The sequence below is a fragment of the Lissotriton vulgaris genome, chromosome 3_2 (genome assembly GCF_964263255.1).
Source record: "Lissotriton vulgaris chromosome 3_2, aLisVul1.2, whole genome shotgun sequence".
NCBI classification, from domain to species: domain Eukaryota; kingdom Metazoa; phylum Chordata; class Amphibia; order Caudata; family Salamandridae; genus Lissotriton; species Lissotriton vulgaris.
Genome location: NC_141690.1, coordinates 311,339,493 through 311,355,102, shown reverse-complemented (window position 1 = coordinate 311,355,102; position 15,610 = coordinate 311,339,493).

Genomic DNA, 15,610 nt, shown 5'->3' with positions numbered 1-15,610 from the left:
ACATAGAAACATTTTGAACACATATTGACTATGCTTGAATTCTATAACGAAAACAAAATCGAACCGTTGAAGACACGAATTACTTGATATACTGCTAAACAGTACAGATACACTGCTAAAACAGTGCAGACCGGGTCTGTGTACCCAAACCCGTCTTGACCGGATACATAGTAATGTACCCGTCTAGATGCGTCCCCAGCAACGGTACTCACCGGGAAGCACGGAACGGAAGGCCTCGGAAAACTCGTCTGGACTGGACCGGCCTGGACTCGACTCGTGACGTCACAGGCACGTCGGAACTGGTGGGCCTCTAGACACCTCGGATCTTGATCTCTCGGCTGGGCTCTGGTCGGGATCCACCGCACTCCTCACCGCCTCGTCTGGGTGTCGATCGCAGTCTCAGTCACCTCCGTTGGCCTGAGGGAGATACAGGAAATCCTGCGGGTACGCGTAGTTGTCCGTCACGGCTGTGGCAGGGGGCTAGGCCTGCAACGCACCGCCGGCGTGTAAGGTGGGGGAGGGGTCCCTGTTCGGGCGCCAAATTAATGTGGTAAATAAATATTTACCGTCGGAATTTCTATGCAGTAAAGTACAATAAAATAACTCAATCGGAAATGAGAGGCAGAATCCGTGATATCTGAGTTTATAAGGGTTTTATTCCATAAAATGGAATGGTTCGAACCAGGTATCATGTTCCTTTCACCATTAAGGATCAGGAAGGGATAGACAATACTTTATTAACAGAATACAATATATATAGTCAATGCATATAATGGTGATGGATACAGAAGGCGTAACAGCTGAGAGAAACAAGATAAGAACACATGTGCGTAACAGAAAGGCGTGCACGAGGGCGTACACAGAGGTGTGTGCTAGAAACGACACATGAAAGTGTCACAAGTGGGTGGATACATAGTGGAATCTTGCAATGTCAGCAGAAATCTGTAGCAAGGATGCGCGCGCAGCAGCATGACGTGTGACTGACGTGAGGCTGGAGGGTGCAGGGGACTTGACATTTAGCACTAGAGGAAAGAGACAGAAGTCTGGCATGTCAGATCGACTCGTTCCTAAATCATATCTGATATCTGGTGTTTAGGGAACTATATTATCTAGAAGAAAAGGTCTCTTGGGCAGAGGCTACTCTATACTGACTATTAATGCGTGCATATGTGACTACGTGTCTGCGTGTAATGCGAGGGGCCAAGGGCCTACCATGGTAACGGGAGCAATGAATTACTTGCATGGAGACAGAGAGGCCGGGCCCTTTGCTCTGCAGCCGGGGAATTGTTTATCTATTCTGCTAGACTGGAATGTGGTTTCGAGGATCTGAGCTCGGCTATACTGATAACTTGAAGGTAAAATACTGTCTTTGGCAGGCAAGCAGGCCGAGCCGGGCACCGCTCGCCACGCAGGGAGTAGGACAGAGGTCAGGGATGTATCCCGCGTTGCAGCTTTCAGGAGGCAGAGAGCAGAAAGGACTCGATGGCAGAAATCAGGGCCTAGCTCTGTAGGGCTAGGAAAACGTGAAAGTGCACCATGAAAAGACGTTGGCAAGGCATACTTAGGAACTGAATTATCGATCCATTCATGGTGGATCTGAAAGAGGACATGTTAACGTTGGACGCAAATGTATTTGCGTCTTCATAACTGGTCGAGGAGGGAAGTTACATGCACTTTAAGCTCGTACATGGAGATGGTGGGGTTCACGTTAGGGGACACAATTGACCATAAAAATTCATATTACCTCACTTCCACTGCCCTAGTTCCCTCCAAATTTTGGCTCGTAACTGGGTGTAATTAAATTCTACCGTATCTCTCAAAGAGGGGGCAAGCTTGAACCCTAAGTAAGGAACCGCCTCAGTCACCCATTGAATGGGGGACTCTGTAGGAAGTAGTTCTCGGGTGCCCTTCTTCAAAGACAAATCAAGTGCTACCGATTTTCCCAGGTTGACCTTGAAACCGGAGATCCGACCTAATGCATCCAGATCAGCTATACAAGCCGGTAAAGCGGTTGCGGACTGCGATAACAATATCAGGACGTCGTCAGCATACAAGCTTATCCTATGCACATAGCCCCCAAATTTAATACCTGTGACCTCTGGGTTGCATCTTAATTTCGCTCCATATAGAGAGCGAAGAGGAGGGGTGATAATGGGCATCCCTGCTTCGTTCCCCGCTCAATGGCGAACCGCTGGGAGGTGAAGCTATTAACTCGGACTGTCGCTGTCGGGTATTTGTAGAAATTAAAAACATGAGTTCGAAACTTCGGGACCAAACCAGCTATCTCCAGGACTTTTTCCAGATAGAGCCAATGGACCCTATCAAACGCCTCCTCGGCGTTGATAGCCAGCATCATGTATTCCCCTGATGTCCGAGCTGTCTTTTCAATAGGATGCAGGGCCCTCTTTGTGTTATCGGAGGTCTGGTGGTCAGGGATAAATCCAGCTTGATCCGGATCAATCAAGCCTCCAATATGTGTCTTGAGTGGTGACGCTAATATCCCTGTGTATACTTTCAGGTGAATGTTAAGAAGGGAAATGGGACAGTATGCCTCATAACGTGTCCTCTCCTTTCCCGGTTTCGGGATGACCACTATTGAAGCCTCCAGGAGGTCACTCGGGATCGCCCCCGTCTCCACGAAGGAATTAAAAAGAGGCACCAATAGGGGAACTAGCTGTGCGCAAAATGTCTTATAAAAAGTAGCTGGAAACCCATCATGCCCTGGCGCTTTTCCCACTTTCAGGCGGGAGATGGCCGCTATTATCTCTTCCAGCCTAATGGCGCTGTCTAGAAACTCCGCTTGCTCCCTCGCAAGCGTTGGAAGGGAGACAGAATCTAAAAAATCCTCCTCACCCATTTCCTCTGTATGCTCACCAGCATAAAGATTGGCATAAAAATCCCTAAATGCTTTGGCTATGTCATGATCCTCAGTAAGAAGCCTCCCCTCTCTCCAAACTATCTCACGCACCATCTGCCGCGGCCTCGTCTCCCTCAACTTATGTGCCAGCAATCTCCCACATCTATCCCCACCCGTATAGAAGGCATGGCGCAACCGGATGGCTGCAAACTCTGCCCTATCCGGGTCTAATGCTACTAACTGCTGCCAAACTGCCTTCAACTGCCGCCAGGTCCTGGGAGCCCCCGTCCTCTAGTGCATTTGCTCTAACTCCCTGGTTTGCTGTGTGAGGTCATCCCGCTTGCGCTATCCCTCTACATTGTCCGCGGCCAAAATAGCTATAAACTCCCCTCTAAGGGCCGCTTTCAAGGCTGCCCACTGAGTCGCCAGTGTGGTGTCTGTGTTGCTATTATGTGAGAGATAGTCAATGAGATCGTGCTTTATCCGGGAAATCACCTCCTTTGGGTGCAGTAGCGACTCTCTAAGACGCCACGTCCGGTGTGTGCGCTGGACTGGGGGTAGAGTAAGGCTGACACTTACAGGGGCATGGTCCGACAAGGAGGCAACTCCAATCGCCACCTTCGCGACTAAGGCATGTGTGGGCCCTGTAGCTAACAGTTTGTCCAATCTAGCATATGTTTTATGTGCATGCGAGAAATATGAATACTCCTGTTCCCCCGGGTGAAAACTGCCCCAGAGATCCCTAAAGCCTAATTCCTGTAATCTGGCTGAGCCTTCATCTGACAACGCCCCTGCTTGTGTGGTACAGTGCCAGGACCTATCTAGCACATTGTCAAATACCAGGTTAAGGTCCCCCAACAGAATGTGGCGATCCGAAGTAGAAGTGGCCTCTGTAAGCATCCTATGAAAAAAACGTTCTTGTCCCTCATTTAGCGCATAAACCGAGCCAATAGAGAAAAGGGTAGACCCTAAGGAAAATCGGTAAAGGAGTAAGCACCCTTTAATCTCCGCGAGCTTATTCAAACTTTCCCCTTGAACCTCTGCGACCCATGGATGACCACCCTCGCAGTCTTAGTGGGACTGGAGGAGAAAAACTGTAGAGGACTCTTTTTAGATCACAGGCGATGACAGTCCCGTTGTAAGAGATGTGTCTCCTGTAGTAGGCAAATGTCTGCATGAGTCTGCTCCAGGGACAGTAGCACCGCCCTACGCTTGACTGGATTATTTAATCGTCTTACATTAAGAGTGAGTATTTTCAATTCTGTCACAGTCATCTAATCACTATGTGTTGAGTAGCTAGGGAAGCTTACGCGCCGCCGCGAGGCCACACCCCCCCACAAAAAAAGCACTCTTTGCTGCAGGCCCGGGCACTCAACAGCCTGCCTATGTTCCCGATGGACTAAAGACCAATGGACCCCCTCCATCCCACCCCAACCCACCAACCACCTCGAAAAAGGAAAAACATTGTGTCCGAACTGTGTGTCCATCATCCGTAGATGTGTGATAATACAACAATGTGGGTAATTCGAACAGTCTCACCTCGCCCCCTCCCGCCGCCAGCCGTTGCCAGAAAAATAATTTAAACATTAAAGGCTATGTAAACTGTAGTTCAGCTACAATTAGTCGGGGCCAACTCCGTCGCCGCCGTTTCTACGGCCGCTCTCTGGCCCTCCTCAATCACTGCCGCAGGAGGTCGCCTCGCCCATCGTCTCCTCCTCTGCTGACGCCATTGCGGCTTGTAGCCATCCCCTGCAGCCGCCCGGGTAGGTGCCTCCCTGTCTTCCGCTGGTTCCTTGATGCCTAGAAGCCTACAGGCTTCTGTCAGGAACCTCAGCTGGTAAAACGTATTGTCCCATCTGAACACCTGCCGGAACGGGTGACCGCAGCTATATGGAATATTGCGTTGCTGCAGCAGTGTTGTAAATGGCTTGAAGGTCCTGCGCTTCTGCAGAGTGAGGGCAGATAAGTCTTGAAATAGTATTGGTGAGTGGTCTCCAAAGGCAAGGGCATTCATCCTTTGAAGAATGTCCTCCTTTGTACAAAAGTCTTGGACACAAACTAATAAATCGGGACGTGGGGCGGAAGCCGAGCGTGGCGGCCCCACCCGGTGTGCCCTGTCTATACGCAGTTCTGCATCAGCCGGCGGCCCAATATGTGGTTGAACAGTTTCTGAGCAAAAGAAAAGAGATCCTTATTGTCCTCGGACACTGTCACGCCCCTTATTCTGATGTTATGGCGTTGAGATTGGTTTTCCAAATCCTCTACATGTGACTGGAGATCCACCTGCTGATCATGTATACCACTGATTTCTTGCTGTAGCGCCTCCATTTCTGTATCCCGTCCCTCATTCTTGCCCTCCGGGTCAGCCACATGTTCCCCTAAAATGTCCGTGTCCCGCCGGACCTCCTTCATCTCCTCCAAGTATGAATGTCGTCCCGTAGGGTGTTGTATAGGCATTCAAGAAAGGACTTAGTGATAGGCTCCGAGCCGTCCGACTGGCCCGGGGCGGGTGGACCGGCCGCCATTGCCATAGATTCAGACTGCTTGTCCGTCGACGCCTTAGAAAACAGGTCTTTGATGGTCTTGTCCTTCCGGCCCCTGGTTGAGGACATAGCCTGCAGGAGCCCACACCCGGGTCCTGGGAAGCACAAAGGCTCCCCCCCAACGCCAAACAGGCAGCAGTTCTCGAGCAGAGCCCGTCAACCTGACCCCGTCCAAGAGGACGCACCACCCAAGGGGTAACTCCGTTGAATGGGACAGCCTCGCTCGCTCTCAATATACCAGTCAGCAAGTGGTCTACGATGCTCCCCGATGCATCTAAGTGAGCGCTCGCCGACTCACGCTCTGTGACCATCTACATTGGCACGGTGTCCCCTTGAAAGTTCTCACACAATATGGTCGTGCCCAATCAGGCTGACCCGAACTCCATTTCCTCCAGCCGTTCTCCACCAAACCCGCCCCGCGACCAGAGGGTAGTCTCCAATGTGCGCTGTCTATCCCTCAGGGCCCGGCTTCCAGCTGTGGGATGGGGCTCTCCGCACTCACTTGCACTCCCCGGCACCAGAGGCCCAGGCACACCATCTATATTGAGCTCCTAGAACCACCAGCCCGGGGCCAACCGCCGCTTTCAGCTCCTCAAGTGCTAGGTCCAACTGCGTGACCGACTCCAAGCCCCCACCAGTCGAGGCTTTCTGCCGATGGAGTCCACACACCTCGTATGCCCAGTCCCAGTTCTGGTCCCCCAGCAGGTATGTGGGCCCCCCACACACTGTTCAGGGGCCAAGCGAGCTCTGGGTGGCCCCCTTCTCGCTCCTGATAAGTCCAAGCAGCCCCGCAGGCTGCTATCCCAGGCGCTATGCAGGACTGGTACAGTTCTCCCTCGCGGCCGGCCGGGACCAGCACTGCGCTCCGTATGCCTCGAGCCGCCTCCTCCACAGTCCACCCGCCGGGCCGCCGCGCCAAGCTTCACCTCCGCTCCGACCTCAGGAGCCACAGTCGCCAGCCACCACCCTCTGTGTTGCCGCAGGAACCGCCAGGCCCCCGTACCTTCGCTCCTAGAAGCCAACAGTGGGGGGTCCGAAAAGATGGTGGCCGGTCGACGGCCGCTCCTGTCTCCTCTGCCGCTAGGCCTCCTGCAGGGGCTCACGTTGGCCGGGTCTCTCTGCCGTTGGTGGGCCCGCAGCAGCTTCCGGGCTATTCCGCCCTCGCAACCTTCGCGCGGACCGGGCCCACCTCTACCGCACTGCAGCTCGCGTAGCGCTCCTACGGGGTGGACGCGGCCAGACCCGCAGGCTCCAGGCCTAACTCCGGCCACGCCCCCTGGCTTCTCTGCAATGCCTATCCGACGAGGAGGCCGCGCTGTCCATCGCAGCCGGGCAGCCCGCACCACTCTTCTCCGGTCCCAACCAAAGCCAGGGGCCACAGGGGGCACCAGGCGGGCCGCTGAAAAAGCTAATGGAGGGCTCAAAAATGCAATAGCCGGTGCTAATTAAGGCCGGTGGCGGAAGCCCGGGAAGACACGTCCGCTCACGCTGCCATCTTGGCCACGCCCCCAGACTAGTGGTTTTAACCAATGCTCTAGCCATAAACTACCATAATAACGAAAATGATATATTTTAACCATAATGTAAAGTGCTTTGGTTTTTTCCTGGGGTAAAAGGGGCAAAATGACGTCTTGCACTGGTTCAAATTTCCTTTTGTAAAATAAAAATATACATGAGCTTGATGTCTCTGAGTTGTTTTACAATGTTGTAAGTGCATGAGTTATGTTTTGAAAATGAAATAAGCAATATAAATACATGAATATGTAATTAGCTTATCTGGCTTCCTTCTTCCTTTTTTCAGAAAACAGGTCCATTCAATTTAAAAACGGGTTCTCCCTTCAAAAATCTTGAACTCCCTATAACGTGGAGTGTTGCTTTCACACTTTAATTTCTGTTTATATTTCTATGCCATAAAATTGCAAATCGTTCTTGCATTGTTACTGCCCATACTATTATGTGTGCTAGTTGCTGAGGTTATCCCTATGATGCATCCATTAGCCCAAGAGAGTAAAGTAAGTGATTCTCATGTCACGGTTTAATGTTTCAGGATCTGATTCACAAAGGGCCTTCACAATATCCGCGATAAGAATCTCATTGTGGAGATTCCGCCTGAGTGCAGAGACTCTCCAACAGTTACAGGGCCTCCGACACCAGTGTAGACACTACCCCCACGGCTGCGGGGTTCCACCCAAGTGCTGAGAGCCCCTCTCTGACTGCAGGGCCTCCCCCCGAGTGCAGAGACACCACCACAAGTGCGGAGACTCCCCCCATGACTTTGGTGCCTCCACCAGAGTGTACAGACCCACCCACGACCAAGGCCAGACTGGGAACCACAACCGGCCCCAGCAAAGTGCTTGGCCGCCCCTCCCCACTTGGTGTGGGGGGAGCCAACTTGGAGGTGCCACCGAGCTCTCTGCCAGGGCCGGTTTTCGGCCGATTTTGGTACAGGGCTGATTTTGTAGCTATGCTGCATAAATTGCCCTGTAACAATGTCCCCGCTAGTGGGAAAAGTTCTACTGCTCCCGCTTGCCGGGAGCAGAGCTAACGTTCACTCTCGATTGGCAGGATCTGTCAAAGCTCCCACAAAGCAAAAGCAAACTGCTAAATCCCGAGGGTGCGCACCTCAGCAGATAGTAGGAGCTGGCCCCGGAGGGTGGTGAACACTGGGCCATTAGTGACTCCGGGAGGGGGGCCTGTGGCCCCCCTCCTCTACTTTTCAAGAGCCGGCACAGGAAAGGTGGTGGCTGCATATGGTCTGAAAAGGGGGCCACGCAGAGCCTCTCCCACTTCTACTTTGATTTCTGGCCCGAGGGAGGTAATGGTCCCTAGGACCTGGCGGGTCCAGGTGGCCTCTCTTTCATTTCTGAATTTAACACCCAGGGAGATGTTGGTCCCCGGGGCTCAAAGAGCTTCAGGAGGTGGGTCCCATGCACCCCCTCCTTTTCATTTGTATTACCAAATGGCCCCAGGACTTAGCCAACCTAGCTAGGGGATATATTATAAAAATGTGCCTGAGAACGTGCTTGTTTTAAAACAAAAATTGTTGTAAAATCACATATCCATCATGAATTTCACCGGAAACATTAACATACAAAATGCTTATTTGCCCTGAGGGACTCTATCACCAGGCCCAGGGGGTCAGGGTATACCTATCCTGCCCCATTAAATTAATTTTTTATGTTTTTTTTTGGGGACTCAGCTGAGTCCAAGTCCCTAGATGGCTGCCAACACTTATTGGTTGAAGTGTTGGAAGCCAATATGATCTCTACACAAGACTGGAAGTATTCACTGAGGAGTTGAATACCTAGATATACAAATGTTTTCTTCTTTTAAGAAATCTAAAACTACTGGGCTTTTTTACGCTACATAACAAAAAGGTTGTTTTCTGGACCAACATCAAGCTTTCTGCCAAATTTGGTGTAATTTTGTTTCGTGATTCGGGCTGTATTCATGTCTGAATTTCTTATGGGAATTAACATGGGAAACACACGTTTTGCCCCCCTTTTTCTCGGCCCTGCTTGATGGATTACCCCAAAACTTTCCATACACAAATAGAATCAGCTGCAAACTTTTTGGGGAAAACTTCATGAAGATTAATCAATCAATCAATCAATCAGAGTATTTGTAAAGCGCGCTACTTACCCGTGAGGGTCTCAAGGCGCTGAGGGGAGGGGGTGCGACTACTGTTCGAAGAGCCAGGTCTTGAGGAGTCTTTGAAGGCGAGTAGGCCTTGGGTCTTTCTTCTTTGTGTGCTTTATTTCAACTTGTGAAGGATCTCCAAGGGCTTGAGTAAGAGCTTGCCTCCTGCTGAAGTCTCAGGGACAACAGACTTCAAACCCCAACCCCCCAGAGTTTTTTGGAAGTGCCTGCTGCTGTTTTGGGCCTTCTGAGGGACTGAATGTTGCAAGGAGCTGGAAGCTCGACTCAAGAAGGAGAAGCGTGTCACCGTCGCTGCCGTCACATCATGGATGTCGCCGGTGTAGCTGACGCATTGCACTGCATCTCAAGAAATGTCCCGCAACCCCGAAGAAGCGTGTCGCCGTCGCAGCCGCTGCCATCGCATCATGGATGTTGTCACTGTAGCTGACGCATTGCACCGCAACAAGTGAAGGGTCTCGCAACGAGGAAGAAGCGTGTCGGCCTCACAGCCGCTACCATTGCATCACTGAGTAAGGATGTCGCTGCTGTAGCTGTCGCATTACACCGCATCACAAGAAGCGCCTCACATCCACAGAGAAGCGTGCGCCGTCGGAGCTGCTGCTGCCGCATCACTGAACAAGGGTATCGCTGCTGCAGTTGTCACATCGAGCGGAAGCGTCTCGCATCATGGGAGAAGAGTGTCGCCGCCAAAGTCGTTGTTGTCGCATCACTAAACAAGGGTGTCACTGCTGCAGCAGACGCATCTAGCCAAGACTTCTCGCAACATCTGAGAAGCGTGCCGCATCAGGAAGAACTTGACGTGTTTATTTCTTTGCACCTTATCTTTGCCACATTTTCATCTTGCAACACTTTTGTTGCCCTGTGTGTCGCATCTTAAGGTACATTGACTCAAAGTGTTGCATTTTAAGAACTAAGCTAAACCTACTTTTTAAGTACAGTATTGTGGATTTTGTCGTTTGTGGTCTTGGGATAAGTCTACATAAAGAAAACTTATTGTTAATATAAAACTCCTTCTTTCCAAATACTTATAAGCCACAACAATGTGGGCCTTTCAGTGCACAAGATGGGGTTGGCAAGCCCAGAAGTGTGCCCTGTGCACACTGTGCCACTGGAACCAAGCTATTCCCAACTGATTAGCCCGAATAAGGGTTGCTTGTGCTCCGATTCAGACAACGATCTGGCCTGGCAGTTCAGGCTAGACTGTTTCCACTGGAGCAGGTCTAAGACTTATTTGCATGCAGCTGGGTCCATACTGAGGCGTCATGGTGTGCAAAACAACAATGGACTGGGATGTGGCCCAGGTAATTACCTGTGGCTGATATTAATTCACACATTCCATCCATCATTTTTTCTTCTCTTTGACATACATGGATCCTGTGTACACTGTGCCACTGGAGCCAAGCTATACCTGACTGATTAGCACTCAAAAGGGTGAAATCAGTCTTGGGTTGCTTGTGTGCCACTTCAGGGAGGACTTGGCCTGGCCTTCGGGCTGGACTGTTCCCATTGGAGGAGGGTCAAGACTGATTTGCAGATGAGTCCAAACTGAGGTGGCACATTGGACTACCAATCGAGTGGTATGCAGCCAGAGTGATAACCAGTGGCTGAGATTTATTCAAGCTTTCCATCCATCACTTTTTTTGTATTCTTCAGTGTGTTATCCTACGTGGGTCAGGAATGCCCAGACGTAGGCCCTGTGCACACTGTGCCACTGGGACCAATATTACCTGATTGATGAGACCAAATAAGGGCAAAACCAGCCTTAGATTGCTTGTGTTCCAGTTCAAGGATGACCTGGTCTGGCAGCTTGGGGTGGACTGTTCCAATTCAAGCAGTGTCAAGACTCATTTGATTATGGTTAGGTCGAAACTGAGCTGGCATGGTCTGCAAAAAAAAATCGACTGGGATGTGGCCCAAGTAATTACCAGTGGCTGAGATTAATTGAATCATTCCATCAATCAATTTATTGTATACTACAGTGTCCTAGGTGGAACGATAATGCCCAGACATTGGTCCAGTGCATACTGTATAACTGCAACCAAACTTCCTGTCAGATTAGCCCGAATATGGGTGGAATTTGTCCTGAGTTGCTTCTGTTCCGGTTTAGTGAAGACTTGGCATGTCATTTTGGGTTGGACTCTTTAAACTGGAGCAGGGCTTAGACTATTTTGCATATGACTGGGGACAAACTAAGTTTGGATAGTGTGCAAAATGATGATACACTGGGATGTGGCCCAAGTAATTACCAGTGCCTGAGATATTTTCAAGCATTACATCCATCCATCCATCCATCCATCCATCCATCCATCCATCCATCCATCCATCCATCACTTTTTTGTTTACTGCAGTGTGACGCCATAAGTGGGATATATATGGCCAGACATAAGTGGGGTGCCTAGTATGCCACTGGAACTAATCTAAACCCGATAGTCTTGGGCTGCTTTAGTCCAGTTCAGAGAGAACCTAGCCTGTAAGCATGGGCGAATTTTGCGAATTCGCGATCCGCGAATTTGCGGATTTGTGAATTTGCGATCCGCAAAATTCGCGAATTTGTGCGAATTTATGTTTTTTTTCGTGTCCGCGGGGTTTTTGCGTGTTCGCTGGGTTTTTTGCGTGTTCGCGGGGATTTTCGCGTCTTCGCGAGCCGCTTGCATAGCGAAGTTACCCATGCAGTCGTTTATGGGAGAGGGAGAGAGAGATAGATAGATAGATAGATAGATAGATAGATAGATAGATAGATAGATAGATAGATAGATAGATAGAAAGAGAGGGAAAGAGAGAGAACGAGAGAAAGAAAGAGAGGCCGGATCTCTGAAGGGCCAGATTCCTGAGTTGCCCCTACAGAACATACAGCTTTTTATTTTTAGCAAAATGCATATAAAAATTGTGCTGTAAAGGTCTCTTTTAGTTTAACCCCTCCTGACAACTCAAAATGGGTGTATTTGCCATCCTCTCTCTTCTTCCTGTTTTTTATATCTGTAAGTGCTTCCTGATGAGGTTTAATTCCTTGGACAGGTGCCTCGTTGCCTACTTGTAACTATTCTCTGACCCTGCTTCAAGGGTCAGAGCAGGGTCAGAGAATAGTTGCAAGTAGGCAACGAGGCCAGGAAGCAATTAGCAGCAGGTGTCCAAGTTGAAGTTAATTTGTTTGTAACCCTTTTGTAAAAGGTTACAAAGAAATTAGGTTCAACTTTTGCACCTGCTGCTGTAACCCTTGCTTGGCTGAAAATTCGTCCCTGCTGATTCGCGGATTTTATTGCAATTTTGCAAGATTCGGGGATCGCGAAATCGCGGAAAATCCGCAAATTCGCCCGCGAAACGGATTTTACGCCCACCCTTACTAGCCTGGCAGTTCAGGCAGGACTGTTCCCACTGGAGAAAGGTCAAGACTGATTTGTATATGGCAGGGTCCAAACTGAGGTGGCATGGTGTGCAAAATAACGATGGACTGGATGCTGCCCCAAGTAATTACCAGAGGCTGAGGTCAATTCAAGTATCCATCTATCACTTTTTTGTATACTTCAGTGTGAGTCTCTAAGTCTTAGACAATTGTTCTTTCACAATAGCAAGCCTTCTTTAGCAAGCTTTCTATAGTAAAACAGCTTTATGTATCAAAGAACAAAAACAGACACTCTGGCAGCCAGAGAAGGCTATTTACGACATTCAGCATTAAAATGGTACTTAAATTGTGCCCATTCTGTCTTGTCAGCACTGGTTGAAAGATCTCCTCTTTGACTTTTAAACCTTTATGCTTAATCAGAGGCCTGTTATCTACTATTAAAATTAACTATCAATAAGAGTCAGCGAAATGCCCTTTAGTCTCTTTCAAATTATTAAACAATATTCTCCACTGTAAAACAAAGAACAAAGATAACATACAATATTCTTCTAGCAATGTCTGTTTATAATGAATGACAATGACATGGTTTAGCAGAAATGATAAAATAACATAAATCTATTTGCATAAGCTTGATTATCATTTGTTTGAAATAATTGAAGTATCAAACAACATCTTACAACTATTCAGGCCAATAAAACCGTTATTGTGTATTTAATAGGAGGTTATGATGCTCAAATAAGAAGTTTACAACACTCACATTATAAAGCCTGCCCCAGGTCAATACCAATGCTTGAATGTCCCTTCAACAACAGGCTACTTGCGCACAGATACCAGGCTACACAAGATGGCAGTCTCACCCTCGCAGCCTGTAATACACACTTGCGCTCGTTTCCATGTGGAACAGCCCAGAGCTTCTTACCTTAGCTGCAAAGCACAGGCCTTATATATCGAGACTTCCATTGGTGGTTAGCACTCTCAGTCCATTTCCACATAATTTACCATGAGTAGGACTTATGAGCGGGTAGTGAGTGAAAATCCATAAACTGGACTGTCAGAATGTGAACAATTCAGAGAGATTAAATTAGCAGAACCCATTTGCTACATTGATGTTCTTGGACCCTTGGCTGTGTCCAAATGGCTTCTTATAAAATCTTTAAAAAGCTGTGACTTAGAAAGTTTTTGAACTTGCAGACCTCCAGAGGACTGGGACCAACCTCCGACTAAGGCTGAAAAAACAGGATTCTTACCCTTGGAGCTTCTCCACAGCAGCTTTCCTTTTTTATCCTGCCCTTGGAAAGAAGTTGTCCAACTTTGTGGAGTTCATCATTAGATACAGCCTGCATGCTTGTCCCACTAGAGGATTCTGAACTCTAAAAAAAAAAAAGACTAATTCACAGCATAGAAATCTTGACCAGGTGAAGGTGCCTAAAGTATCCAGCTGACGCAAAGACTTCCCTGTGATATAGTGGTTAAAGCTAGAACACCACTCTGTCTTCAGAGACAGCTGGACCAGATTTCAAGGTTTATAGGCAATCTAAATCTGTCCATAATGCATACTACGGTGAACGTCCAGTAGAAGCTGAAAACCAAGTCAATCACTCTAAGCAATGTTAACTTCAAATCAGTTCCTACTTTTTCTTACCTGGGGTTTTTTTAGATGCCACATCCAGTTGAAGACCATTGGAATGTGTAAAATATGCTGAATTTGCAAGGAGTACTGAGGAAATATTCAGCTTTACTTCCAAACTGGGGATAAAACCTCCCAAAGAATTAGGGGCATATTTAAATGTTCTGATTCATCTCTGCAAATCAGCAGGGATGTGCCAGAACAGATGCGTCATGCAATCCTCTCCTTCCGCCATCACAGATGCGCCGCATTTACAATGCGGCGCACCATGGTGCAAGGAAGGGAAGATGCGTGACGCATCTTGTGGCGTATAGGCGGCGCATTGCTGGAGTTGCGTCGCAAGCGCGACACAACTCCTGCAATGCACAGGGGCCACCCATACCCAACGTGGTGCATCACTCCTTACTCCTGCTTCAGGCAGGCGTAAGGATTTGACGCAGCAGCGTCGTAAAACTGACTCAGTGAAATCTTGTAGATTTCACTACGTCAGTTTTACGGGGCTTTCCTGAGAGGGAACGCCTGCCCTGCGACAGAACGCCAACATGAAACCTGACGCAGGTTTCATTTGGCGCAGGGCTTTACAACGTGACGCATCTGCCTAGATGCGTCACGTTGTAAATAAGTCGCAACGTGGCGCATTGTTTACGCCGCCGCTGCATCACAAAAGTGACACAACCGCGGCGTAAAAGTGTCGCAAGGGGCTTGTAAATCTGCCCCTTAGGGTCTGTTTACAAATCCAAAAGCTTGTCAATATTCACCTAGGGGGCGGGGCTCTGAAGGATGCAGGATTACCCAGTTCTACAGAAAATTAAGAACGGGTTACTGAGGAGGTTGTGAGCAGTGCCTCACGGCACCAACCCAGAGGCTCTGACTTCCGCATGGATGGTCATTAAAAGGGCATGTCTCTGTGCAGTGTGCAGTATTATTAGGGGATGGAAAATATTTTAGAACACAAGGTCACTGATTATGTATTGATTAAGACCATGCCAGGTTTTGACCCTTAATTAATCTGGATTTCAGCCTTAAATCGATACATCATCTGCTTGCCTTCATAGAACCCTACCAATATTTTACCAACCTACCATTTATAGACATCTGACTTTTGTTCCCTTCAGACAACTTTACATTTTACGTTTGTTTGCAAATTCTATATATATGTTTAAGGAAACGTTATCTGATGCCTATTCTGAGACAAACTCACTTTAAGCAGTGTAGGCCTGCTAACTTATTTATCCAATCACTGTCCTCGTTTTTTAGGTCTCGGTAGAGCTAGCACATGCGCTATTCTGGCAAGACATTCAGTAGGCTGGTTTTTAAAGTGCTATCAAAGGCAGCCACCAGCTTGCTGTTACGGGCACAAGCGCGCGGGCCTCGCTCAGCCTCTACAATGTTCTGTTTCACTTTCGTGCGTGTGCTCACAACTCCCGTTCGCACCCGAAAAACATTACTGGCTTGTTTAATTTGCAGCACGAGGCAGGCGCTTTTATTATTTAAGCTCCCTATCCTACCCTCCCACTCCACCTCTAGCATGTAATTAAATGTTTCTATTTTTTTTTAAGTTACGCTGCACCCGCGCTTTAGTA